Raw genomic sequence first — 15,153 nt, forward strand, 5'->3', positions numbered from 1 at the left:
TCAGCTTCTGCTGTCTTCACTTGCTTTCATATATCTGCTCAGCTTCTGCTGTCTTCTCTTGCTTTCATATATCTGCTCAGCTTCTGCTGTCTTCTCTTGCTTTCATATATCTGCCTAGCTTCTGCTGTCTTCTCTTGCTTTCATATATCTGCTCAGCTTCTGCTGTTTTCACTTGATTTCATATATCTACTCAGCTTCTGCTGTCCTCTCTTTCTTTGATATATCTGTCAGCTTCTGCTGTCTTCACTTGCTTTCAAATATCTGCTCAGCTTCTGCTGTCTTCTCTTGCTTTCATGTATCTGTTCAACTCCTGCTGTCTTCTCTTGCTTTCATATATCTGCCCAGCTTCTGCTGTCTTCTCTTGCTTTTATATATCTGCTCAGCTTCTGCTGTCTTCTCTTGCTTTTATATATCTGCTCAGCTTCTGCTGTCTTCACTTGCTTTCATATATCTGCTCAGCTTCTGCTGTCTTCACTTGCTTTCATATATCTGCCCAGCTTTTGCTGTCTTCTCTTGCTTTCATATATCTGCCCAGCTTCTGCTGTCTTCTCTTGCTTTTATATATCTGCTCAGCTTCTGCTGTCTTCTCTTGCTTTCATATATCTGCCCAGCTTCTGCTGTCTTCTCTTGCTTTTATATATCTGCTCAGCTTCTGCTGTCTTCTCTTGCTTTTATATATCTGCTCAGCTTCTGCTGTCTTCTCTTGCTTTAATATATCTGCTCAGCTTCTGCTGTCTTCACTTGCTTTCATATATCTGCTCAGCTTCTGCTGTCTTCTCTTGCTTTCATATATCTGCTCAGCTCCTGCTGTCTTCTCTTGCTGTTATATATCTGCTTAGCTCCTGCTGTCTTCTCTTGCTTTCATATATCTGCTCAGCTCCTGCTGTCTTCTCTTGCTGTTATATAGCTGCTCAGCTTCTGTTGTCTTCACTTGCTTCCACAGTATGTTAACCAATAGCTTTATGTCATGGACAGAAGAACAATCAGCCAGTAATCTCTTCTATTCTTCTTTATGATGACCTCCATCTTTTGGGTCTTGATGGTAGGACACTAATGACTTTTTACCATTAGTCTATGAGCATTGATTGCTGCCCCTTTTGAGGCTAAGATTATTAGGTTCTTTAGATGAATAACGTATAATTGAAGTAGTATATAGATATATAGTTCCTTACGCTTCTTTTAGCCTTCACATATCCGAACAGATTTAAAAAAAAACATGACTTTTAGGTACTCTGTTGGGAGATGTTTATGCTATACGTGTCTACATGTCGCCACCCAGTGGTTGGGATGTGTTTTGCACTCTGATCGGTATTTTCTTGCATGTATTGATATAAATTAATATAATTCATGGAAAAGTTTGGCAATTCCTCAATACACAGACTCTGCCTTAACTGAAATACATCCGAGTCCTGCCGGAGTTTTGCCCGGGCCCCTTATTTATAAAGGATGAGATTACTTTTGAGATGACGCCATGTGCTGCTGAGTAATGAGCATATATAGGAGCAGCGCATCCCCCTCTGCACTATAGTAGGAGGAGTGCGGTGACTTGAAATGCGTAGGGTTGGCTCGACATCAAATGCCGAAGTTTGTTTAAAGTTATATACATGTGAAGCGCAGATCGCGGGTTAGCAACGGGCTGTGAAGAGCGTAGCGTCTTGTCGGCAGATCTGGACTTGTCTTCCGTGCACATTTATCATTCCGGATCCTCTGTTTACAGAATGGGACATTCATTCGCTGCAGATGAAGTAACATCACATAGACCTCATTCTCCACTTGAGATCCTGACGGGAAAGCATGGAGGCTGTAGAGGTGGATTAGATTACTATCTACTTTTTTATCTTTTTTTTCCAGGAATGTGTTAGGCTATGTGCGCACGTTGCGTACTAGCCCTGCAGAAATTTCTGCAGCGATCTGAACAGCACATGTGCGCTTCAAATCGCTGCAGAAAATGTCCGTAGAGAAAAAAAAAAAAGCCGATTCCATGCGCTCTGCCTGCAGCTCCTGCCATAGACAGAGCAGGGGCTGCCGGCAAAGCGCACGGAAGAAGTGACATGTCACTTCTTAGAACGCAGCGCTTCGGGCAGCAGCCGAAGCGCTGCGCTCTAAGACGCCACGTGCGCACGGCCCCTGCACAATCTCCATAGATTATGCAGGGGACGCAGGACGCATGCAGTTACGCTGCGCTACAAAGCGCAGCGTAACTGCATGTATTTACGCAACATGCGCACATAGCCTTAGTCTATAGAAAAGCACTGAACAATTCTCCCAGTAGATGGCAGCATGGGGCTTTCTGCTTCTTCTACTTAAAGGTAGAAGAAGCAGAAATTCTACCTCGTTCTGGCCTCGTTCTGGTCTCATTCTGACCTCTTTCTGGTCCTTGTTCTGGTTTTGTTCTGGTCTCATTCTGGCTTCGTTCTGGTCCTCGTTCTGGCTTCGTTCTGATCTCATTCTGGCCTCCTTCTAGTTCTCGTTCTGGCCTCGTTCTGATTTCTTTCTGGTCTCAATCTGGCTTTGTTTTGGTCCTCGTTCTGGCCTCATTCTGGTCCTTGTTCTGGTCTCCTTCTCATCCTCGTTCTGGCCTCGTTCTGATCTCATTCTGGCCTCCTTCTAGTTCTCGTTCTGACCTCGTTCTGGTCTCATTCTGACCTCTTTCTGGTCCTTGTTCTGGCCTCGTTCTGGTCTCATTCTGACCTCTTTCTGGTCCTCGTTCTGGTCTTATTCTGATCTCTTTCTGGTCCTCATTCTGAGCTGTTTCTGGTCCTCGTTCTGGTCTTATTCTAATCTCTTTCTGGTCCTCATTCTGGCTTCATTCTGAACTCCTTTTGGCTTCTTTCTGGTCCTCGTTCTGGCCTCATTCTCTTCTCTTTCTGACCTCTTTCTGGTCATCGTTCTGGCCTTGTTCTGATCTCATTCTGGCCTCTTTCAAGCTTTTTTATGGCCTTTTTCTGGCCTCATTTTGACCTTATCATAGTCTTTTTCTGGCCTCACTCTGTTCTCTTCCTGGCACTCATTCTGGCCTCTTTCTGGTATTCGTTCTGCCTCGTTCGGACCTCATTCTGGCCTCTTTCTGTCTCTTTTCTGGCCTCTTTATGGTACTCTTTCTGGCCTTGTTCTAGCCTCTTTGTGGCTTTGTTCTGGCATCTTTCTAGCCTCATTCAGACCTTATTCTGCCTTCTTTCTGCCCTTTTCCCGGCCTCTTTCTGGTAATCATTCTGGCCTTGTTCAGACCTCATTCTGGCCTAGTTCTGGCCCCATTTTGACCTTTTTGGCCTCGTTCTGGCTCACATAGCGATGCATTGGGAGCGTGTGACGTAACGTCTCACTACAAAATGGTCAAAAGTTACTGTCACAAGATGGCGCCGTGGCACTAGAAGAGTGCCAGAAGGTGGGTATATGACTGGGGGACGTGGGCTTAGATTTTAAGCACACTCCAGTGCTGAAAAAAGCCAAAAATGCTAAAGTGGTGTTTATATGTGCTTTTTTTTATTTTTATTCATTAATTTTATTTTTCATGTTGCTATCTATAAAAAAAAATGCCGTTTTCACACTGTCCATTTGGCCTAATTTAAGACTTCTGATTCCTCTATCATTTGTATAAAATAATATGGAGCTTCTGGTTTGCACATGCTCTGACCTGAGCAAAAGTCATTGAGAAGAAAGGGGGAGGAGGTGAGCTGTGACATCACCTATTGTGAATGGTGGATTCTGTGTCATTTACTGTATAGGGATTATCAGTCATTCAACAGGAGGAGGAGGTGAGCTGTGACATCATCTATTGTGAATAATGGATCCTGCATGTAGAGGTGTTATCAGTCACTGTAGTCCTTTCTGTGATGATAATGAGACTGCTGAAAATTTGTCTCTATAGGACATGAAGGGATAATCTAGTATGAGGCCTAATGGCCAGTATGAAATTTAAAGACATAAGGGAGTCCTACCCTTCTTTCTCAGTAGCAAACAGAATCAGCAGCATGGTGGACATCATTCAGTAGTACTGAGCAGTGTAGCTGTGAATCCTGCACTATAGGGAGGTATAACTGTGTGTCTCTTCTCCTTTCTCCTCCTTTCTGTTTCCTTGTCTCTTCCCTATAGACTTTAATAGGCAGCTGTAATCTGATTCCTCAGTGAGCTGGCAGTCCATCTTGTCTTAATCAAAACAGATTTGAGCTGGTTTTCGAAGTGGATGGTGCAATAAGAAAAAAGGGGAAAAAATGGTGTGGCTCATAAGTGGAGAAAAAAACCTAGATTTCGCTAAAGAGGGAAAGAAGTAGCACATAAGTGGAAAAAAAACCCTGATTTCTCTAAAGATGGAAAGAAGTGGCGAAAAAAACACATTTCCCTTGAGAGGGAAAGAAGTTGCTCATATGTGAAGAACCCCCCCCAGATTTCTGTAGAAAAGTAAAGAAGCGGCTCATAAATGGAGAAAAAAAAATTTGATTTCTCTACAGAGCGAAAGAAGTGGCTCATAAGTGGAGAAAAGAAAATTCTCTAGAAAGGGAAAGAAATGGCTCATAAATGAAGAAAAAAAAACAGGTTTCACTAAAGAGGGAAAGAAGCGGCTAATAAGTGGGAAAAGAAAACAAAATTTCTCTAAAGAGGGAAAGAAGTGGCTCATAGGTGGAGGAAAAAAAACTAATTTCTCTAGAGAAGGAAAGAAGTGGCTCATAAGTTGGGAAAAAACATGTCTCTATACAGGGAAAGAAGTGGCTAATAAGTGGACAAAAACCTGATTTTTCTAGAGAGGGAAAGAATTGGCTCATAAGTGGGGAAAAAACAAATTTCTCTAGAAAGGGAAAGAAATGGCTCATAAATGAAGAAAAAAACAGGTTTCCCTAAAGAGGGAAAGAAATGGATGATAAGTGGGAAAAAAAACCTAAATTTCTCTAGAGAGGGAAAGAAGTGGCTCATAAGTGGGGGAAAAACACAGATTTCTCTAGAGAGGGAAAGAAGTGGATCATAAGTGGCCAAGAAAACCCTGATTTTTCTTGGGAGGGAAAGAAGTGGCTCATAAGTGGAGGAAAAAAAAGATTTCTCTAGAGAGGGAAAGAAGTGGCTCATAAGTGGAGAAAAAATAAGATATATTACAAAGTTTCTGATATTTACTTGCACTATTTATTTTTGCAAACTTTGTTGAAGCGACAGTGACTATTTAATGGCACCATAGCCGGCGTCCTACTTTACCAATCACTCACCGCAGCCATGTTCTTAATAGTTTAGTCTAAAAATATCTCAGAATGACTCCACTTATTGACAATACGAGGTACAAAAATATCTTTCTTACTGCATGACACGGACAGAGCGGCCATCATACACTGCGGATTACCTAAGTAATGTACTTTAATCAATGGAAAATAGAAATGCTGCTGATTCCGTCCCTGCGGGGGATGATTATATCATGTAAACATCCATTTACTTCTCGGCAATCGATGTTCTCCCTGCAGCCGCGCACTGACACTAACATTTCTTCCATCCTGAGGAACCGATGCCAGCACCGTCCATTATCTCAAGGTGCTACTTCCATAGACGCTGCTCAGAAGACATTATATCAGTCGCTTCCTTACCTGGCATTTTGTATTAAAGGGAAATCCACCTTTCTACCCTGTTATAAAGGTATTGTCACACAGTGTTTGGCTCTAAACTCGCCGAGTGTCATGGCGGCATCAGACGCTGTTCACACTGCAGAATCTGACACTCCTCACTATACTTTCCCTGGTGCTACTTAGTTGCACAAGCAGGCTCGGGCATTGACCAGCTGTGTGCTAGGGCTAGCAGGGGTTAATTTACTTACCTTTTGGTTCACTTGTTGCGGGAGACCTATTACAGTTACTCTCCACCTGTTTGAGATGGAGGAGTCTGTCTTGCTATGCCGACTATAGCTTTCATTAAACCAGACCGGTCTCCTATTGTGTTCCTGTCAGTGTGTGTCTCTTTCGCTCCTTCCGCTCCTTCCTCCTCCTTTTTTTTCCCTTGTCTCCTCCCTATACACTTTAATAGGCAGCTGTAATCTGATTCTTCAGTGAGATGGCAGTCCATCTTTTCTTAATCAAGACAGATCTTGAGTTGTCAAAGTGGATGGTGTAGTAAGGAAACAGGGGAAAGGGAAAGAGGTGGATCATAAGTGGAGAAAAACAGATATCTGTAAAGAGGGAAACAAGTGGCTCATAAGTGGAGAAAAAACAGATTTCTCTAAAGAAAGAAAGATGTGGCTCATAAGTGGGGAAAAACAAATTTCTTTAGAGAAGGAAAGAAGTGTCTCATAAGTGGTTGAAAAAAACAGATTTTTCTAGAGAGGGAAAGAAGTGGCTCATAAGTGGAGAAAAAAAACTGATTTTTGTTAAAGAGGGAAAGAAATAGCTCATAAGTGGAGAAAAAAACATTTCCCTAGAGAGGGAAAAATGTGACTCATAAGTGGGGAAAAAAAACTGATTTCTCTAGAGATGGAAAGAAGTGGCTCATAAGTAGAGAAAAAAAAACCTGATTTAGCTAGAGAGGGAAAGAAGTGTTTCATCAGTGGAGAAAAAAAACAGATTTCTCTAGAGAGGGAAAGAAGTGGCTCATAAGTGGAGAAATAAAACAGATTTCTCTTGAGAGGGAAAAAGTGGCTCATAAGTGAAGAAAAAAACAGATTTCGCTAGAGAGGGAAAGAAGTGGCTTATAAGTGAAGGAAAAAAAACAGATTTTTCTAGAAAGAGAAAGAAGTGTCTCATAAGTGAAGGAAAAAAACAGATTTCTCTTGAGAGGGAAAGAAGTGGCTCATAACTTGAGAAAAAAACAGATTTTGTTAAAAAGGGAAAGAAATGGCTCATAAGTAGAGAAAAAAAAACAGATTTTGTTTAAAAAGGAAAGAAATGGCTCATAAGGGGACAAGAAAAAGTGATTTTGCTAGAGGGGGAAAGAAGTGGCTCATAAGTGGAGGGGAAAAAAACACCCCAGATTTTTCTAGAGCGGAAAGATATGCATAATAAGTGGAGAAAAGAAAAAAAAACACCAGATTTTTCTAGAGAGGAAAAGATATGCATCATAAGTGGAGAATAAAAAGCAACACAGATTTATCTAGAGAGGGAAAGAAGTGGTTCATAAGTGGATAAAAAAAACTGTTCCATTTTCTGGTGACTTATTGTGTGCTGCTGGGTGTGCTGTGGAATCCTTCTGTCATCTGGTTATTTCCTCCCTGCTCTTTATTTTGTTCCTTATAATTTGTCCGTCTGATTGCTTTGTGTGAGCGTGCTGCATGTTAGAGTTTTGGTTAACCCTGTTTGTCCATATCTGTGGGTCCTACCACTCATGTCTTGGTCCTCCCCATTAAATCAGTGCTGTACAGGAGCAGGGCAAGGAAGGTGGCTCAGACATCATCACCATTAGACGTATCTCTGAGAGTAGGGACAGCTAGGGCCCCCCTAGCCTGAGGGTCCCCTCACACCCCATGACAGGTATCAGCTTTCCCTGAAGTCTGTTAATTTTTATATTAAGTAGGGGAGTAGACACTTTTGCAAAGGAATTCCCCTACAAAACGATAAGAGACAGATTCCAACAAGGTGATTATTATCCCTGTACTCACTTTCACGCACACATGTGTCGAATGGATAAATAGTAAATTCTAGATTGGTACCACATGGTTCTGGCCCTTCTCTCTAGGGCATTTTGCTTTTGGAAAATTGTCCAAAAATACTAATTTTCATTGGGGTCCCATTAATTCCCCTAAGGCCAGGTCTTAGTGCAATCCGACAAAACATCAGATTGCACTTGGAAAAATGGTATTCTCTGTGGCCGTGAAAAAGTCTGATTGTTTTCATCTGACCAAGTTTGTCCAAGGAAAAACTCATAGCATCTCCATAAATCTGATCGAACCAGGCTATGTAAGTCAATGGGTCCATGGAAACAAATCGGACCACACTCAGATGGCATCTTGGATGACCTTTTCATGGACTGAAAGAATGGAGAAGAGGGAGACATTTTATTTTACATATTCTCCACATTGGAGACCATTGGAATACACTCTGATCACACTCTGGTCACTCTCAGATCACTGTCGGATAACACTCTGATCACACTCTGATCTCTGTTATCACTCTCTTGTCACACTGATCACACTCTGATTACACTCTGATCACACTCTGATTACACTCTGGTCACTCTCTGATCACTCTGATTATTCTCTGATCACATTTTGGTCACTGTCTGGTCACACTCTGATCACTCTCTGATCACTCTCTGAACACACTCTGATCACTCTCTGATCACTCTCTTGTCACTCTCTGAACACACTCTGATCACTCTCTTGTCACTCTCTGAACACACCCTGATCACTCTCTGATCACTCTCTTGTCACTCTCTGATCCCTCTCTGATCACTCTTTGAGCGCTCTCTGATCACTCTCTGATCACTCTTTGAGCACTCTCTGAGCACTCTCTGATCACACTGTGATCACACTCTGATCACTCTCTTGTCACTCTCTGATCACTCTCTGAGCACTCTCTGATCACTCTCTTGTCACTCTCTGATCACTCTCTGATCACTCTCTGGTCACACTCTGGTCACTCTCTGGTCACACTCTGATCACTCTCTGATCACTCTCTGGTCACTCTCTGGTCACTCTCTGATCAAACTCTGGTCACTCTCTGGTCACACTCTGATCCCACTCTGGTCACACTCTGATCACTCTCTGAGCACTCTCTGAGCACTCTCTGCACACTCTGATCACTCTCTGATCACTCTCTGATCACTCTTTGAGCACTCTCTGATCACTCTCTGAGCACTCTCTGATCACACTCTGATCACTCTCTGATCACACTCTGATTACACTCTGGTCACTCGCTGATCACTCTGATTATTCTCTGATCACATTTTGGTCACTGTCTGGTCACACTCTGATCACTCTCTGATCACTCTCTGAACACACTCTGATCACTCTCTGATCACTCTCTTGTCACTCTCTGAACACACTCTGATCACTCTCTTGTCACTCTCTGAACACACTCTGATCACTCTCTAATCACTCTCTTGTCACTTTCTGATCACACCCTGATCACTCTCTGATCACTCTCTTGTCACTCTCTGATCCCTCTCTGATCACTCTTTGAGCGCTCTCTGATCACTCTCTGATCACTCTTTGAGCACTCTCTGAGCACTCTCTGATCACACTGTGATCACACTCTGATCACTCTCTTGTCACTCTCTGATCACTCTCTGAGCACTCTCTGATCACTCTCTTGTCACTCTCTGATCACTCTCTGATCACTCTCTTGTCACTCTCTGATCACTCTCTGAGCACTCTCTGATCACTCTCTTGTCACTCTCTGATCACTCTCTGATCACTCTCTGGTCACACTCTGGTCACTCTCTGGTCACACTCTGATCACTCTCTGATCACTCTCTGGTCACTCTCTGGTCACTCTCTGATCAAACTCTGGTCACTCTCTGGTCACACTCTGATCCCACTCTGGTCACACTCTGATCACTCTCTGAGCACTCTCTGAGCACTCTCTGCACACTCTGATCACTCTCTGATCACTCTTTGAGCACTCTCTGATCACTCTCTGAGCACTCTCTGATCACACTCTGATCACTCTCTGATCACTCTCTTGTCACTCTCTGAGCGCTCTCTGATCACTCTCTGATCACTCTTTGAGCACTCTCTGATCACTCTCTGATCACTCTCTTGTCACTCTCTTGTCACTCTCTTGTCACTCTCTGATCACACTCTGATCACTTTCTGATCACTCTCTTGTCACTCTCTGAGCGCTCTCTGATCACTCTCTGATCACTCTTTGATCACTCTCTGATCACTCTCTTGTCACTCTCTTGTCACTCTCTTGTCACTCTCTGGTCACACTCTGGTCACTCTGATCACTCTCTGGTCACTCTCTGGTCACACTCTGATCACACTCTGGTCACACTCTGGTCACTCTCTGGTCACACTCTGATCACTCTCTGGTCACTCTCTGGTCACTCTCTGATCACACTCTGATCACTCTCTGGTAACTCTGTGATCACTCTCTGGTCACTCTCTGATCACTCTCTTGTCACTCTCTGAACACACTCTGATCACTCTGTGATCACTCTCTGAGCACTCTCTTGTCACTCTCTGATCACTCTCTGAGCACTCTCTGAGCACTCTCTGATCACACTCTGATCACACTCTGATCACACTCTAATCACTCTCTTATCACTCTCTGATCACTCTCTGAGCACTCTTTGAGCACTCTCTGATCACTCTCTGAGCACTCTCTGATCACACTCTGATCACTCTCTGATCACTCTCTTGTCACTCTCTGATTACTCTCTGATCACTCTTTGAGCACTCTCTGATCACTCTCTGAGCACTCTCTGATCACACTCTGATCACACTCTGATCACTCTCTGAGCACTCTCTTGTCACTCTCTGATCACTCTCTGATCACTCTTTGAGCACTCTCTGAGCACTCTCTTGTCACACTCTGATCACTCTCTTGTCACTCTCTGATCACTCTCTGGTCACTCTCTGGTCACACTATGGTCACACTCTGGTCACTCTCTGATCACACTCTGGTCACACTCTGATCACACTCTGGTCACACTCTGGTCACACTCTGGTCACACTCTGATCAATCTCTGGTCACTCTTTGATCACACTCTGATCACTCTCTGGCCACACTCTGGTCACTCTCTGGTCACACTCTGGTCACTCTCTGGTCACTCTCTGGTCACACTCTGGTCACTCTCTGTTCACACTCTGATCACACTCTGATCACACTCTGGTCACTCTCTGGCCACTCTCTTGTCACTCTCTGATCACACTCTGGTCACTCTCTGGTCACACTCTGGTCACTCTCTGGTCACTCTCTGGTCACTCTCTGGTCACACTCTGGTCACTCTCTGTTCACACTCTGATCACACTCTGATCACACTCTGGTCACACTCTGATCACACTCTGGTCACACTCTGGTCACACTCTGATCAATCTCTGGTCACTCTTTGATCACACTCTCATCACTCTCTGGTCACTCTTTGATCACACTCTGGTCACTCTCTGGTCACTCTCTGGTCACACTCTGGTCACTCTCTGGTCACTCTCTGGTCACACTCTGGTCACTCTCTGGTCACACTCTGATCACACTCTGGCCACTCTCTTGTCACTCTCTGATCACACTCTGGTCACTCTCTGGTCACTCTCTGGTCACTCTCTGGTCACACTCTGGTCACACTCTGGTCACTCTCTGGTCACACTCTGGTCACTCTCTGGTCACACTCTGGTCACTCTCTGGTCACACTCTGGTCACTCTCTGGTCACTCTCTGGTCACACTCTGGTCACTCTCTGGTCACTCTCTGGTCACACTCTGGTCACTCTCTGGTCACACTCTGGTCACACTCTGATCAATCTCTGGTCACTCTTTGATCACACTCTCATCACTCTCTGGTCACTCTTTGATCACACTCTGGTCACTCTCTGGTCATTCTCTGGTCACTCTCTGATCACTCTCTTGTCACACTCTCATCGGAGTTTGATCAGAATATGATTTTCAGAGGAGAAAAAAATGTTTGAGTGGACCTCGCCTAATGCTCTACATTGGCCAGGAGGCGCCTCTGGATTTACATGCCACATCACCCCTCACCCTCTCTTCATATGTTAATATGAGGGTCCCCCTTCTCTTCCATGTAGCAGACCATTATTGCATCCCTTCTTCCCCCTCACCCAATTTTACATCGGGCCAGGATTTATGACCATGCCTGATGTGCTGCCGCGCTGCCGTCATGGCGTAGCATTGCCATGTCTATGGTTTTATGGACTCTTGACACTTCACACAACCTCTGATTCTTTCATAGCTTCTTTCCAGGCAGAGTACGTATATATCAAACAGTCCCTCCAAAAGTTATTACATCCAGGCTTATATTTTGCCCAAGTGGTGGCCAATCCAACTTTTGAGTAATTTGAGCCACGTAACTTTTTTTTCACCCCATTTAAGTAACTGGGAAGTTTTTGATTCCTCCAGTATTTCTTGAAGTGAGAGAATAGTAAGAACTCTCCTTTTGGATTCTTTGTATCAGGACCTCAATGCTGCGTGAATTAATGGCGGCGGCCGTATTGTCTTCGTGCTATTGATGACTATAAGGTAATAATTCAGCTGCATTAGTTCCACATTCCACCTCTAACATTTACAAGGACATGCTTAATCTTTTTTTTTTAGACTCCCAGCCCGTTAGGTCTTTGCATATGGATGATCTCATTTTGCATTGGACTTATTTAGATTAATAACCCATCTGTCCGCCATTGTAAAGACCAAACACTATGGCTTTTCTGGCTAAAATGGTGAATTATGGAGATGCTATTAAAGAGGATTTCCTGGATATATACCATTAAGGGCTTTTCCTCAGGGTAAGCCAACACTATGGGGGTCCCATTCCAGGGAGGGTATCTGATTTAGAAGCTCAGCTCTTCAATTACATGGCTATGGGGAGATAAGGTATGCACACCAGTGACTATGGAAGGGGAATACATGTAATAGCAGAAACTGCTGTGTGAATACTGACATGAAAAATTCAATAGCTATTTGTAAGAATGAAATGTGAAAAATGGAATCTGCATTACTGCCATGAATATATGAATAAAGAGAAATTTAGCTACTGAATTGATCAATGCAATAGAGCCCCAACACTACGCCAAAGTATTTCTCTACGTTGGGGTCCCTAGCTTGTGTGTGTCCTCTCATGCAGTTGTGAAGCCCCGCAAACGCTGTATCGGTGCATACCTTCAGGGACTCCACGTAGCTGGTGCTGGTCACAGGTAGGGAATCTTCGGTTTTGATCGTGACGCCACTCTCAGTATTGCGGCCAGTAGGGACCGCCACTGCAGGTTGAGGGTCGCCTGGGGCTGATGGTGTGTGCAGTTAGTTGGAATGGCCTCCTGAGAGTGAGGCAAGCCCCAGGGCCCGGTGTAGATGCGTAGTACTACAAGTCGCAGAATGACTCACACAGGCAGAACTGTCTTTCAAGGGCTTTACTCACATTTGATGGCAGGGTGAGTAGCCCGGGCGTAGCTGGGATGAACCAGATGGGAACCAGGTATCCTTCAGGCTGACTTTATGAGGGTGACTACTGACTCGCCTTCCTTAGCCCTTGGTGGTTTGGGGTGACCCCGACTTTGAGTCCCTATGGGGGTCACCCAGGGAAGATGCTGCAGCCTCTCTCCCCCTTTTGTTTGCCGTTTGCTTGTTCCCCGGACCAGGCCACTCCAGCTGCTTGCCTCCTGTGACCTATGGGCCCTCACTGCGGTTACGTGGCTGCGGCTTTTGTGGTGTTGTGGTGTGGGCTTTGAGAGCCCCACACCGGCAGGTTTAGCAGAAGAAAGCTGGATCTATCTTCGCTTCGGGATCTGCCGCCCGGTTGGGCCTGGTGCTCTCTAGCAGTCTCCTTACTTCCCACTCCGTGCTTTCTCTCTAGCTGAAGCTGGCTTTCAGGCAGCACTCCTAGTTGACCGTTCTCCCCCGTCAGTAGCCACTGCGCGGGCGCTGTTAGACAGCAACAGCCCCACAGGTCTGCTCCTCACTGAGCCCTCTGGAGTTCTCTGCTCTAACTGACTCACTGCTCCTCCTCTCCTGTTCTTGCCTACGCCACCTAGCAACCAGACTCTCCACCACACCCCTTGAGAGGAGATGGAGGCTTTTGGCCCCCTCCACTATTCCAGTGAAGGTCAAGGCTTTTCCCCCTCCTGGGATCCCCAGGGGTCCTCTCATGGGTACATGTGTGAGAGCTGATTACTATGCGCCTGTGTTCCACACCCCGGTCAGCCTTCTGGATTACCTGTATTGTACTGTCCCCAGCATGGGTGCAGTACTCAGTGGTGCCTGACCAGGTCAGGGGCGCCACATTCCCCCTTAGTTATCACCAGCACGTCCTCGGGCTGCAAGACAACATTTTAAAATGCATAAAACATTAAAACATGGTAAAACATTTTAAAACCACCAGGTACCATACATCACCACCCTCCACCCACAAGTCCGTTAACCCACCCAAAACCCTTTCACGTTGGCCGCGACTTCAGCCACTTCTGGCAGGATGTAGAGGCGGCTTTCATGGGCTGGTGGTTTCAGGGTATACCTGGCCTGGTGGATCCGCGCCTTCAGCCTCTTCTGGCAGGATGCAGAGGCGGCCTCCACAGTTGGTGCTGACCAGGTACCCTCTTTGTGGTGGAGAGCCAGGCCCCATAAACAGGCATGCTCTCTGGTCGCAGGTGAGCTAAGGCCCTATATACGGACGGGCTCCTCCTGGTTGCAGACGAGCCAAGCCCCTAAACAGGCTGACTCTGGTGGCGGTGGTGCCCTCTGGTGTAACTATTTACACTGCGAGAGTTTGTGGCTATAGCCAGTTCATAGCCTTAAGGTTTATGGTTTTCTCACAATAGTTTTTGTGGGCACATGCTTAAACGTAAACGTTGCAAAACAAACTTTTCAAAACTTTAACTTTCTAACTGCTGAACTTCTTACTTTCCTTTACTCCTCCATTTCACCAGGGCTTGGGCCTGTTGGGCTGCGGCACCTGTTGCTTTCTTGGCCTCTTTCTTCATCTGTTGTTGTCTCATCTGTAGGTTCCTTGTCTCTGCTTTCTTGATCTTCATCTGTTTCCTTTCCTGTATCTGTTTCTCTTTCCTGTAGCATGGGGTGGCTGTAAGGTTTGCTGGTACATTGTGCTACGTCAAGCGCGTACAGTCCTCTTTCGCCTCGATGCATGGTAAACTGTACTGAATCCCCCATCTTTAGGTTTCTGCCAGGGTGTCCTCTAGGCAGATGAGCGCTCACATCTCTTCTGTTGACAAATATCCCTTCTTTGATACCAGGGGCTACAATAAAGCCGTATCCGCTTTTCAAGTTGAAATCCTCTACAACTCCTCTGCAAAGGGGTCCTCTAGCCTGGGCTCTGGACCTTCTCAGTAACCTTTTCTCCTGTAGGTCTCTGGCTGCAACTTCCCTCTGCTCTGGAGATTGTGGTGCAGGGGACAGCGTTGTACTGTTGCGACGCCTTGTCTTGCGGCCTGAACTCTGCGTGGTACAGCTTGCAAACTCCCAGGTGAGACTTTTAGGCAGATCTTCGTCAGCGGACGGTGTCAGGTCTTCCTCATCCCAACGGGAATAGGGTAACATCTCCGGCTCTGAGTATAGATCCACTGCTGGTGGCTCCGG

The sequence above is a fragment of the Anomaloglossus baeobatrachus genome, chromosome 11 (assembly GCF_048569485.1).
Source record: "Anomaloglossus baeobatrachus isolate aAnoBae1 chromosome 11, aAnoBae1.hap1, whole genome shotgun sequence".
NCBI classification, from domain to species: Eukaryota; Metazoa; Chordata; class Amphibia; order Anura; family Aromobatidae; genus Anomaloglossus; species Anomaloglossus baeobatrachus.